Source organism: Melitaea cinxia, chromosome 2 (assembly GCF_905220565.1).
Source record: "Melitaea cinxia chromosome 2, ilMelCinx1.1, whole genome shotgun sequence".
In the NCBI taxonomy this organism is placed as follows: domain Eukaryota; kingdom Metazoa; phylum Arthropoda; class Insecta; order Lepidoptera; family Nymphalidae; genus Melitaea; species Melitaea cinxia.
The window spans coordinates 1258093-1272191 of NC_059395.1; the positions used below are offsets into that span (position 1 = coordinate 1258093).

Below are 14099 nucleotides of genomic sequence, written 5' to 3' on the forward strand. Positions count from 1 at the left end.
AAACAAATGATATTCGTTTTATACGAAACCGCGCAAACGCATTTACGAATAAAATTCATGATATTTTAACCAATTGCGGCGGTTTACGTAAATCACACCGATTCATAATTATTTCGACCAATGAAATTTAACAATGTAATAATTTGATACTGAAAAATTGTAAATATTTGTCATAAAAATGATTTAAATTTGGAATAATTAATTTTCATTATTTCTGTTGTTGTCTGGTTACATCTGGTTCAAAATATAAAAAAAAAAAATGATTACAAATTGTCAAAGAATTTACATATAATCTGGAATTACACAAGTAAAATGACGCGGTATAGCTAGTATAGGAAAATAATAATACAGCGCGAAGGTGTCGTAAAGAGATAGCGAGTTTATTCCGACACGTTGTTGCTAAGGATTTGCAAATATACTTAACTCTCCAACTTAATGACGACTGCTAACTATCAGTTAATTTACCTTACTCTATTGTATTTGCCTTTAGGATGAAGGAAATTTATTTATTCTATGTCTGTTTTATATTTCGTTTTTAATATTTAATTTTGGTATTTATAACTGTGCTGTGTGGTTACGGAATTAAGAATATAGCTACCCCCTCTCTTCCCGTGGGTGTCGTAAGAGGCGACTAAGGGATAACACAGTTCTACTACCACTTTGGAACTTAAAAAGCTGAGCAATGGCGGGATAATCATCCAACTGCTGGCTTTGAACAGTGCAACAAAGCCATTCCAGCGGTCACCAACCCGCCTGCCCAGCGTGGTGACTATGGGCAAAACACATGAGTTCACTCCATTTTTGGCGCGAATTAGTGGAGGCCTATGTCCAGCAATGGACTGTAATACGCTGAAATTATGATGATGAAAATGATGATTTTGTATCTGCTTACTGGGGTTACTACCCCATTCCACCTCGATATTACAGAAGATCACAGCTATAATAAATAATACTGCTTTCAAGCAGTGTTGTGTTCCTGTGGTGAGTAAGGTGATTGGGGGTAAGGTGGGCAACACGCTTTCGATGCATCTCTTACAGGCGTTTATAAGCTACGCGAATCGCTTATCATCATGTGAGTACGCTTGTTTGCCGTCCTAGTCGTATAGAAAAATCTTGGGAAAATTCACAATCTGAAACCCGACTTTCACTATCTTACTCCATAGCTGAGGGAACATAACACTCGTACGAACTATATTATATGGCTGCGATCTTCTGTATGATTGAGATACATCCACTAATAGATTGTTCCCTATTTTTAACCGACTTCAAAAAAGAAGGAGGTCACTCAATTCGACCGTATATATATATTATGTATGTTCGGGGATAACTGTGTCGTTTATATCCCTAGTTTGGTACCATGATAAGGAAACCAGGATCTGATGATGGCATCCCAGATAAATCGAGGGAAACTCTCGAAAATCCGCATAACCTTTTACTGGGTGTACCGATTTTGATAATTTTTAATCAAATCGAAAGTCGATGTTTATCATGTAGTCACATTTAAATTTCATCGAGATCTGAATACAACTTTTGGATTAATCTTTGATAATGCGTATTTACTTGACCTAATTTTTCGTCAACCTACGTTGTATTATTTGTCGATATAATGGAAGTCGGTTTTTTTTTCGTTTGCCTGCAAACACAATTATTATGAGCAATGTTATCAACGGTTTTAACCCCCAGAAAACTATTTTTACTGACGCAACAAGCACATGCCTCAACACCTGATAGCGATCGTTACTCATACTAGGGAATATATCCGCCAACTCGCAGTGAAGCAGCGTGGTAGATAAAGCTCTAATCCTTCTCTTCTTCTTCAGAAACAGGTCCATGCCCATCAGTGAGATGTTACAGGCTGAATCGTTATGTAATAAACTTTTAATTTTGTATATACTTAGAAGATAAATTTATAATATTATTAAATAAATTCATTCAGACTCAAAGTCGGTTAAAAATAAAATCTACAAGCGATTAATAATATTATCTACACAGTTTTAGACCCGACAATAGATGTAAGTAATTCTAAATGTAATTTAAATGCAAAGTGTATGGTCTGTTTCATGTTGCAATAAATGACTAGACTATAATATTATATTCAGTGTTATTGACTCAGCTTGATTTATTGTTGATCAAAAATACATGCGCATAATAGTATATATTTAAACATTTTTGAGCGGTCAATTTTTGATATGATATTCAAAAATGTTTAGAATTCCGAATGTGTGGGTAACACAAAAATAAAATCGTACATAGTATATATTTATTTCACGGCACTAAAGGATACTTGTGAAACATAACTTGAATAAGAAAGAATTAAAATCTATATTTATTTATTAATAAAAAATTAATAAGCGCTTCACACTCAACGGATGCCCCAGTAGGCTTTTCTTCTGTGTCCGTAAACACATACAATACACAAACACTACGCCCAGACCACGACTAACATCTACATGGTCGATAAAAATGTCTGTCGTGAGCGCGAATCGAACCCGCGACCGCCGCGCTAACGCGTCGTCAAATTATAATATTCGTATTTATTGGGTACACCTCACGAAAAAAGTTATAAAAGAAACAAAAGGTAATATAATCATGACCAATTACGACGATCCGCTCAAAATTACATTCCCAGTTTTGTATTAAAACACAGTTTGTATATTTTTTTAACCCATATGTGCTCAACTTTTTTTTTTCGTAAAAACTGATATTTTTTCGTTTTATTCTAAGTCCAATAAGCATAAAAATAAAGGTATTCTGAAAATGAAATAAAAAAAATATGCCGTTTTGGACATTTTCACCGCCCCAATTTTGGGGCGCTGAGCACGGCAGATCACGTCTATAACCACTCCTTAATTTTTTCAATTACATTTATTTTAAAGGGTAATATGAATAAAATAACTGTTATAGAGGTTGTAAATAAATTTTTATTACATCTAAGAACATTTATACACATCCCAACATCAGAATAATACCACTTTTTTATTTATGCTATTGCGTTAGCAGCCTATGTTTTGATCTAGACGATCTACTCCGCCCATATATTGATTATACATTTGAACACAAAAGGGCTGTTGAATCGAGGGTTTTTTTTTTCAGCACTTGACTATCGCTTGCGGATCCAACTGGAGAAACACCTTCACAGGTCGAAGCTACGGTAACGACGTTACTGACGTTGTATCGCACTAGGGACACGCCTGATGTTTCATCAATGGTTTGATGAAAAATCAGGCGTGTTGATCATAGCTCCCACGCTGTTTTTTCTTTATGTCGTCGATTGACTCTAGAAGCGCATTTTCGACCCTTTCGTCAGTATTGTTCATGTCACCTGGTGACCAAAATCCTTCAAAGCGATAAGCAATCTAAACGATGTAAAGAAATTGTCTATGTAAACATGAACTCGAAAATCTGTAGGCAATTTGGCCGCCAAGTTCGTAATGACAGATCCTCCAACACCTAGATCGGGATTAGTATTACCTGTGCTACCTCTTTTTGGCGCAGAAGTGGATGTATCTCCCGATAGGGATATCTTGTCATCATCAATCGAGTCCACTTCTATAACTTATCTTTGTAAAAGTGAACCCGATTTGCGCACACATACAAGCAGCGCCTCGGCTCGTAGTTGATTGCCTGTCATGTGATTGATATTACCTACAAGCGCATTTACTTCGTCACTATCGCAGTCTCTCGTCAACATTTGGTTGCTGGGCTATGTGTAGATAGTGTCCTCATCTTCCGTCTCCAATAAGTCGATAATTTCTGCCAAACTCAACCTAAAACAACATAATAAATATAAAAGCATAACATATAAAGTACCAATATAACTGAAAGTTGCTATAAACAATGTAAATAAAATATAACACATATACTATGAAGTTTGAAGTCAACATGCAAGTACGTGCCCAGCGCCCCAATAATGGGGCGTTATAAATAATGCCTCTAAAAAACTAAATCTCAACCGAAAGAATCGATTTTTATCACAAAACTAATCAAATATAAAATAATACATATAAAAAAACTGCTTTACACGGTTTTACTTATAAATAAATAAAAAATAAACTTACTTTTTATTCCCGCCATCGTGAACACCACACTTGCACTTTCTATTCTTCCAAAAATCAGAAAAAATGGCGCCAGCAACTTTTCGTTTTTTTTTTTTTATAATGCCAAAATGTAAACAAAGCGAACAGTACCATTCAATAATCAAACCACAGTTTTAGTTCGACACAGAAAATTAAAAACCTGCCGTTTTAAAAATGGGGCGGTGAGCACATATGGGTTAAGGAGTAACTGCGAGGTTACTTGCTGATTTTTTTTTCAGAACCCGCATTCCGAATCGGCACTAGCTTCAATTTAAAAAAAATAAAATAAAAAAATAATTTGTAAATGACGATTAATATTTTTTGAAGTTTAAATTAAATAAAACACATAATTTACACTTTATATAGAAAGTAATGTACAGATTATATTAATTTTTTAATAAGTATTTTTGGTTTCTTTTCTAACTGTAATTTTTTTAACTGTATTTTTTTTTTAATTTTTTTTGTATAAAAACTGTCTGTGTTTTGAAGTCCCGAATTAACTTATTTCTTTCTTTCTTGTTATCTATATCTAGTAATAATAATAAATAATACATAATTATATATAAAATACATAAAATAATAATAAGGTGGTCTTATTATTTATCATTTACTAGTGATTACTTTCAGAAAACCTTACGAGTTTTCAAATCATATACTTTTCTGAATACCAGACATTATTGTATTTGAAAATAATAGAATATCGTATTAAAACAAAATCAACAAAGAGACAGACGAGCTCTGTCTAAACTAACATTTAACTATATAATTCAGGTTGATTTTGCGTTCCAAATATTGTTCTAGTTTAACCATTGAATAGGGAGAAAAGGAGGGCCCTCAGAGGTTCTATATGTAAAACTATAAATAGGTCGTTAAATACGTTTCCTTTCAATTTACATAAGCCAAACACATTTCATATAAAGAGTCAAAAGCGTTAAAGGTCTATAGGCCGAACTAAATTGTCACCTTTTTTTTTCACGTGGGGAAAATCCATCATGGATGCGCGGGAGCACCAGAGGGTTATGTCAGACTCCTACTGACTAAAAACCACCACGTGTTAGCAGTCATCCGCCTGGGTGGGGCGAGATGGGGTCGCGCTAGCATTCGCCACCTCGCCTCAGCGGTAGGCCCGAACAAAGCCTCTAGGCCCCGGCATAATGCTGGGGTGGCCTCGCTCACAACAAGGCCACCCCTCAGACGTATGCCTTCGTGTCGTCCGGCCGGCCGAAGTCCCCCGACGATCGGCCGCCGACCCCACTATTACGAGGGGGGGAGGAGGTGGGCAAACCGCCTTCTCCTTGCCCCCGTACGTTTGCGCCGGAGTGGGCCAGCAGAGGCGTCTTCCTCTCTGACCCGCTCCGTGGTCTCCCTCTGCGTCATTACCTCTTCGCAGAAGGAGACCGCCGCCTAAACTAAATTGTCACCTATGTTATATTAACAAGAATAACCACAAAACTATGAAAAAATGAATGTGATTTAGACCACACGACTGAAGTAAAACTTACGAAACAAAGCTCTAAATCTCTAATCTCCCTCTTAACTTCCGTTTGCCTCACTGGACCACGCTTTTTGTAACGCTATCGTCACGCATTCATCAACTTACTCCCCAAGTCAAGCGTGCACAAAGAGGTTTTATTTCAATAACCTGTTTGAGATATACTATTACTCGTATCAAGACCAAAGGCTTAATGGTAAAACAAATTAATAGCTATGTCGTTTAAACGAGAAAAAAGTTGGAATTCCTATCACGAGTATCAATGACAGGCATCGATAAATAATTCCAAATTCAAATTTTATTTTATCATACGTAAATGGTTACAAAACTTTGACTTTGAACAGGTATATGCGGTAGGTAATTTATATTTCATGCGAAAGAGGTTCATTTATACAATAAAATATATTCCTGTCATGATTGTGTCAGACAAAAAATTACTAAGAAATAACATTTTGTCTTATTTTATTTATAAAACATATCTATCAAAAGCGAAATGCTTCGTAATTGTACTGCTGTATTCAATCTACACAAACAGCTATTGGAATATTAAAACTTAATATAATTTTAAAATTAAAGACTCAATGTGGAAGAGAATTTATTCTACTCTCTAACTAAATACAAATACACAATATAAGTAATATAAATAAATGGTTCTCTACAGATGCCTTTAATTACGTACTCGTGTGAGGAGGGTCATGTAGTTATAATCGACAAACATTCAAGGTGCGCATGTGTGTTAAAATAACTTCTCAAATGTTGTCAAGATTTCATAATTTGGCGGCACACATAATAAATTTACAATTTGATATAAAAGTGATTCACTGTGTATAATAGTTTTTTCTTAAAGCATTAACATATTAAATCTATATATGGGTCCTGTTGCAGATCCGGGATCCTCCAATTAAAGTGGCTAAAGGCTCCCGCAGGGCTTTTGGTCGGTATTGCACCCCCAAGTGCTGAAGCCGATATACGGTCTAGGAATGCCTACCCGGGCATCCTGGATATCACCCGTAAATGGGTTCCCCTGCGATACCAAAAAAAAAACCACGGCAAAGTAGCTGAGAATCACTACTCTAAAGGGACGCGTGCGTGGTGTTGTGCTGTGTGGCTACGGCACTAAAGAGTTTAGCCACCCCCTCTCTTCATGTGGGTGTCGTAAGAGGCGACTAAGGGATAACAAGGTTCCACTACCGCCTTGGAGCTTAAAAAGCCGACCGATGGCGGGATAATCATCTCATCGCTGGCTTTGAAATACACAGGCCGAAGACGGGCAGCAGCGTCTTAGAAGCGACAAACCCAGCCCTGCGGTCACCAACCCGCCTGCCCAGCGTGGTGACTATGGGCAACACACATGAGTTCACGCATTTTTGACGCGAACTTGTGGAGGCCTATGTCCAGCAGTGGACTGCAATAGGCTGATATGATGATAACTGCTTACCATCATGTGGACCACGTGCTTGTTCACCGACAGAGCTAGTCGTATAAAAAAGAAGGATGGTAGAGCGAGCCTTTAATAATAATTATAACTAAAAATAAACGCAAACTGTAATTAATATAGCATCAGTCTATCAATGCGGAATTAAGAATATAATAACAGTAATAACTAGCATAACTTCGCGCGCTTTCGACCGCCGTTACGGCGTCGTTATTATGCTATGTCATCGTGCACTCTACATGATATGTTTAGAACCCCGCGCTTAATTACAAGCCGCGACGAAGGTTATGCACGCCCTTTTGATTTGTATTGAAAAACTGAAAAGCGTTGGATCACGCGAACTTAACTGAAGTTCAAGTCGCGATTGTCGCTAACTCACATTATAAAGCGTTGTTTAGCGCGCTGTTGAAGTATTTATACTTTACGGCTGTATGTGTGTTTGTGTTTTTGTGAGTGTATGAGCGTTAGCCTGTGTTTGAGCGGGTGCGTGAGCGTTTACACGCGTGGGGGTGTGTATGTGTGAGGATGCATATGTATTAGTGTATGTTTTGCGTATAGTTCTGCCGTGTTCTCGTATGAGAAAGAGATACAATTTTTATCGATAAGACAGCGTTTGATTTTATCGTTATATAAACCTGTGTGGGATTAAAATAAATATTTTTCTATAAACCCCTAGTATGTGGTTCAAATGTGTATTTCCGATTGTTCTATGGCAGTCAGATGGTAGTGCATTTAATGAGTAATTTTAATATAGCTCTTATAAGCGTGTGTAAAATTATAAGGAAAATTGGGCTGAAAAATGAAATGACAGGCGTTCACCTCGCTGACATACCGAACTTTATTAGGTAGTAAGAATTTTTAATAAAAATGCTTGAAACTAATATAATTTGGATATTATAAATAAATAAAAAAAAGTGTGTGTGTCAGCTCCGACGCACGACTGGAGTTTACTCCTTCAGATCGACTGTCTATATCGGTACAAAAAATGCTTACTAGTCTAAAAAAAAAAAGATTATTACCATATCAAATGGTAAATAAACGAATTAAATAACGCCATCTATCGGAATCCTATAGGGTTACGAAGAAAGTAACGAGGTCATTCGTTCAGTAGAGTTTACTCCACATATTTTTTATACCGGGTGTTTTATATGAAAATGGAGTAAACTCTAATAATCCGCATCACAAAAAAAAAATTAACAATATTAAAACAACACCCGATTCATTTTAATCTGAATTCATTTCATATGCACGAATATCATTCTTTGTTCAACTATGACCTAATTCTCGTACTCAACTCAAATCTGACTCTTAACAAATATGTAATTTATTTAAACGTAATAAGGTTTATATTACAATGTATCGAGTCTAGAACTATTTACAATGACTATTGTAGTATTTGGTGTACAGTATTTGTTTAAGATAGCGATAATGTACCTAACTATAATTGACGTTGATTTTATTGTCATGAGTGTAAATGCCTCAGCCTGTAATAACCCACTGCTAGGTATAGGTTTATTTCCCCATGTAGGAGATGGATCAAAGCTTAATTCACCACGCTGCTCTAATGCGGGTTTGCGTAATTTCACTAGCTTTTTTGATAACTTTTAGACTCTTATGAGTTTGAAAAGTTATGATTGGTTAGATGATGTTTTGACTAATAGAGATGCTACGCGAAACATGGATGTGAGCTTGTTTTATATAGAAAAAAACTGAAAAAAAATTGCAACAAGATACAATCTTTGGGCATAGGATCAGACGTAGAGAATGAGAAGCGGTAGGGAAGTGTATAAAGAGTTTATGGAATTAATCACAATGTTATTAAGAATGACGTGCGGTATAAGTGACCAGTCAATTCGACACACTAATTTTGAACTAGGTACCGATGATGATGACTTGACACTTAGAAGGATTAGTGTTTAGACTCTATGATTAACCCCAACTATGAATGTTGTTCATGTCATCATTTAACTTATTTATGGAAGAAGGTAAGTCAATATATTTTGCATGGGGTATATTGGATAATCGTCTACATACAGGTGGTAGAGGGAAGATATGTAGGAGCCGAGAGATTTCGCACGTGTTACGAAAATAATAATTAAAGGAGAAAGGGACTTTTGGGCCAAAATGTAATAAGAAGAGATATGGTTTAAAAAATTGGTCATATTTTTTTATTTTAAAATATAAAATATCAGCTCAATTCTGAATCTGGAAGCGGAGAAAAATGAGAAAGATAGTTTTTGCCAAATTAATTGGATATCGATTCAACTATAATCGATTACAAAATTCAAAAATAAACTGCTTGCACTAGTTTATTAACTAAAAGTATATAGATGCATAATTGAAGTTTTAAAAAATAAAGTGTATTTAAATAAAGCTACTTACGTTAATAGCGAAAATATCAATTAATATCTGATAAACCAAAATGATAATCGATATCGTATTATTTAGATTTAAAATAACATCATATTTTTAATGACAGCTGACTGACAACTCCTCCCGTGTCCGACTCCCGTTACTCGTTTGCTGTATTCCGATGCGTTCTGAGTGTTTTTCCTATTGTTTTCTATTTTCAACGACCACCGCTTTGTTAATTACGGATTTCGACCCTGCCTCCATTGAACGACCCTTGCTTTCACACTGGACACTGAAGATTGCTTACGTATTTGACTTAGATTTTTCTTTTGGATTTTTCTACCGACTTGATTGAATATACTTCAAAGCATGGATCGCTGTATAAATTGTGGGATAGCAACTAATCACTGCAATAATCTAAGCCTAAGACGCTTAGATGATGAAACAATTTTGTCAGTGATACAGCAGTGGCTTGCACATAAGTCTGTAAGTATATAAAACCTATTACCTATCTAACCAAATGGCAGGCTTATAATATATATAATTATAACTTTTGTAAAATGTTTAATTTTAAAATAATGTCATTGCACACTCAGTCATTCATTATTATTGAAATGGGTTAATAATATTATTGTATTTGTGAGGATTTAAAACATTTTGCAATTTTTAGGTAAATAGTAATGACTATATTTGCAATGCATGCTGGGACTTGGTTCAGAGCCCAGATGTTGATGTCCAAAGAAGACTACTTGGCCACCGTAATGTCTGCATCCGCTGTGGGCACTCTCTTGCAACAAAAACCAGTCATCTTCTACATAGCGATTCAACCCGTGAATCCAGAATTTATAATGTCATACTGGAGTGGATTATACCATTACCTGTAAGTAGTAGCAATTTAAATGTTGTTCACTGCAAGTCATAAAATATTTGGGTACTACTTCTCCGTTAGAGGGGCCTAAAAGTGAGCCATGAGTTACAAAGTTGGGTCTGCTGGCACGCTATACTCTCTGGCTGAACTTAAGATTAGCTTAACATGGCCTAACCTTATATGACTCCAAATGATGTTGCAAAGTTCAACAATGTGTCTTTGCCAATATTTTAAATACACAGAGAAGTTCCATTGAATGTTTATGTACGCTAAAATAAAATAAAACTCATATCTGGTGAAATTATTTTGTCATAAGCCATAGAACAATTATTATCATTGTTTGTATTGTATTTTCTGTAAGCACAAACAGATTAATGAAGTTAGGTAGGTACTAACCACAAAATGACTGAAATTATAAACTACAATATGAAAATAGCCATGAGGAATCGTAATACCACAGTAATGGACTCATGATACTACTATTATTATCAATTATATATATATATATATATATATATATATATATTAACAAACATACATGTTAACATGTTGATTACATTAAATTCACATTATTCACACAATTTTTAATATTTAAACTAATTAAAATAATAAGGTGGGCTTAACCAGGTATTTAATAAATAGCCAATAAGGCTAGCACAGCAATATATATAATTATATTATAAACAAACTTATTAATGTGTAAATAAAAGGTATAGATAAAGAGATAAAGCTTGTAGATGTAGGTAATAATAAAAAAAAAAAAACAAATTAATTATCTTAATAAACTCCAATTTTAATTAAGTATGTTTGTTACAGATAGAAGCAGGAAGTCGTGTGTGTCATGGTTGTTGGGTGGCTGCAGACAGAGCTGCTGTTCACATGGTCTCAGGCCCGTCTTGTTCATCTCAACAAGACAGGTCTCAAGAAGACAATCCTGCTACTGTGTCCCCCAATGATGAAGTTAGAGGCAACCAACCAGAACCTACTATTGTATTGCCAGAATACATGAGAGCTTCTGAAACTGAAAGTAGATGCTTTATCGAAAGATGCCACAGAACAGACAGATACAGGGTTCCACTTTCTACTAGAAAAATGTTGCTTAATCAATATAAATATTACATACCTGAAAATAACCGTCTTTGTGGTCAACATTTGATTATCGAAGCATGGGATTTTCTTGACAGTTTAAGGTCCAATTATGTACAGTCTTTTACTGCAAAACACATTCAAGACATGATGTCTTTAAAAGAAGTTTTAGATGGTAGATTACTTCATTTTGAAAATATAAATGATATGGAAGACCATATTGTACATACATGGACTGGATTGAATAAAGCTCAGTTCCATCAGATGTGGACTGAAGTTCCTCAGTTGTTAGAAATTCCAAATGCAACATTAGCTTTGGCTGCTTATCTTATGAAACTCAGAACTGGCGATTCCACTGAAAGATTGGCAATTTTGCTAAAAGTGAGTAGGCGAAGTGTAGAAAAGTGGTTACAAAATGTAAGAGAATTACTCACAGAGTATTTTGTACCAGCCAATCTAGGTTTAAATCATATAAACAGGCAACAAATAATAGATAGAAATCTAACAATACCCAACTCACTGTTTGGAAGCTTTGAGGGTGTTGAAAAGCCAGTAGTAATTTTTGATGGCACCTATTGTTATGTAGAAAAAAGTTCTAATTATTTGTATCAAAAAAAATCATATAGCATGCACAAATATAGAAATCTTTTAAAACCATTTTTAATTGTGTGTACTGATGGCCATATTATTGATGTTTTGGGCCCATACCCAGCTACAACATCTGATGCTGACATCATGAAAAACGAATTTTCAAATGGAAGACCTTTGCAAGAATATTTCCAACGAGGTGATGCATTTATATTAGATAGAGGCTTTCGTGATTCACTACCTTTGTTGCACCAATGTGGATATAGGACATATGTGCCTGCTTCGTTGGAGGAGGGTGAAAGACAGCTATCAACTAGCAAGGCCAATAAATCTAGAGCAGTCACCATTTGTCGTTGGGTTATTGAAATTGTTAATGGAAGATTTAAACGTGATTTTAAATTATTTCGCCAAAATTATTTCAATAAATCCAGTAAAACTTTCATGAAAGATTTTGAGGTGGCTGCTGCCCTTTTAAATAAGTTTCACCCTCCTATAGTTGATCGTGTAGATGCTGGGGAAATAATACAAGAAATAGATAAATATATGAATACAGAAAATGTATTAGCTGATTTTATTATAACAAATAATTATAACAGGCATCAAGCTAATTTTGAAAGTATCACAATACATAATGATAATTTAAATGATTTCCCACAGCTCTCCGATAGTGAGCTTATACTTATTTCTTTAGGAACATACCAAATAAAGCAGGCACGTTCCTATTATGGTGAACATATTAGAGGAAATGATGGTTTTATCATAGAAGTGTGCAGGGAGGTCAGCCGCAGCCTTATTCGAGAGCTGTCGGCCTCAAGTACTTCGTGGTTACTTAGGGGTCGCATACAATCCCGACATATAAGTCGAAAAACTTATTTTGTTTATATTTTAATCGACAGCTCTCGTAGAGGAAGGGAAGCAATTCTTATGTATTACTGCAACTGCATTGTAGGCAGACGAACTGTTGGCTGCTGCGCTCATATAATGTGTATTATATGGTATTTAAGCTGGGCTAGGTACCAGGAAAATATAGTTCCACCTGCACAATTTCTTGATGACATTTTAATAATAATAGAAGACGAATAAAATATGAAATAAATTCAAAGGCTTTTTTTTTATTCTGGACTCCTTTTCGATAAATCCATTCCTGATATTTATTTATGGTTTCAAGTTAGTGATATTTGTAATGAGTTTTCAAACATTCTTCACTAAATATAATAAATATTATTGCTTTAAGAACTTAGTGATCGAGGTTTTTTATAGACATTGTAACATAACCTCACTTTTACAAAAAGTCTAATAACTCCACTCTCAGATAGCCAAAATATAGATAATTTTCAGCGAAGGATCAATAAGCCTAAATGCATTAATTGATACTATTTTCATTTCATTACATTTTGGCCCAAAAATGTAAGGAATCGTAGCATTCTCCTTTATGTATTTCAACACTATACTCTTGTTTAAATTATGTCGTGTGTGCTTTGGGTGATGTTTAAACAAGGTCCCTGTTATTATTTCGTGTATTCATGTTCGACAATAGAATGACTGGGTGTAATTAATAACAAACATTTCGAAATACGTACGATAATGTTATATTAGAATATCTTTTAGATTTAATATATAATTTAAAAATTTACTTAAAGAAATTTTATTATGTATGTACAGGTGCTAAATTATAATACATACAATAATTTATTTTTTATACAGCTAGATTGACAAACAAGTGTACGGCTTACCTGATGGTCTATGATTACCGTAGCTTATAGACGCCTGCTACAAAGCATCGCAAGCGCGTTGCCGAACCTACCCCCAATCCCTCCCAGAAGCTCTGATCACCTTACTCATTTATTGAGCTGTGATCTTCTGTGAGGTCGAGATAATTCCCCAGTCAGGCTAATCCAGATTTGTGCCCTACCTCAGTTGAGAAAGTTCATCATACTTCATCATTACAGCCTATACAGTCCACTGCTGGACATAGGCCTCCACAAGTTAACGGCAAAAATAACGTGAACTCATGTGTTTTGCCCATAGTCACCACGCTGGGCAGGCGGGTTGGTGACCGCAGTACTTACTGGCTTTGTCGCACCGAAGACGCTGCTGCCCGTCTTCGGCCTGTGTATTTCAAAGCCAGCAGTTGGATGGTTATCCCGCCACCGGTCGGCTTTTTAAGTTCCAAGGTGGTAGCGGAACTGTGTTACGCGGAAG

At 35.4% G+C, this 14099-nt stretch overlaps 1 protein-coding gene and 1 long non-coding RNA gene across 2 annotated transcripts in view; both read right to left on the minus strand.

Moving 5' to 3' along the window:
• LOC123662811 (neuroligin-4, Y-linked) overlaps nt 1–14099 on the minus strand; it is a 75315-nt gene that overhangs the window by 21132 nt on the left and 40084 nt on the right. The window lies entirely within an intron of this gene.
• On the minus strand, nt 10996–11721 carry LOC123662823. The gene is made up of 3 exons (XR_006744543.1): nt 11540–11721; nt 11347–11436; nt 10996–11244 (listed from the first exon to the last, which is right to left on the minus strand). It is a non-coding gene; the product is annotated as an uncharacterized LOC123662823 (long non-coding RNA).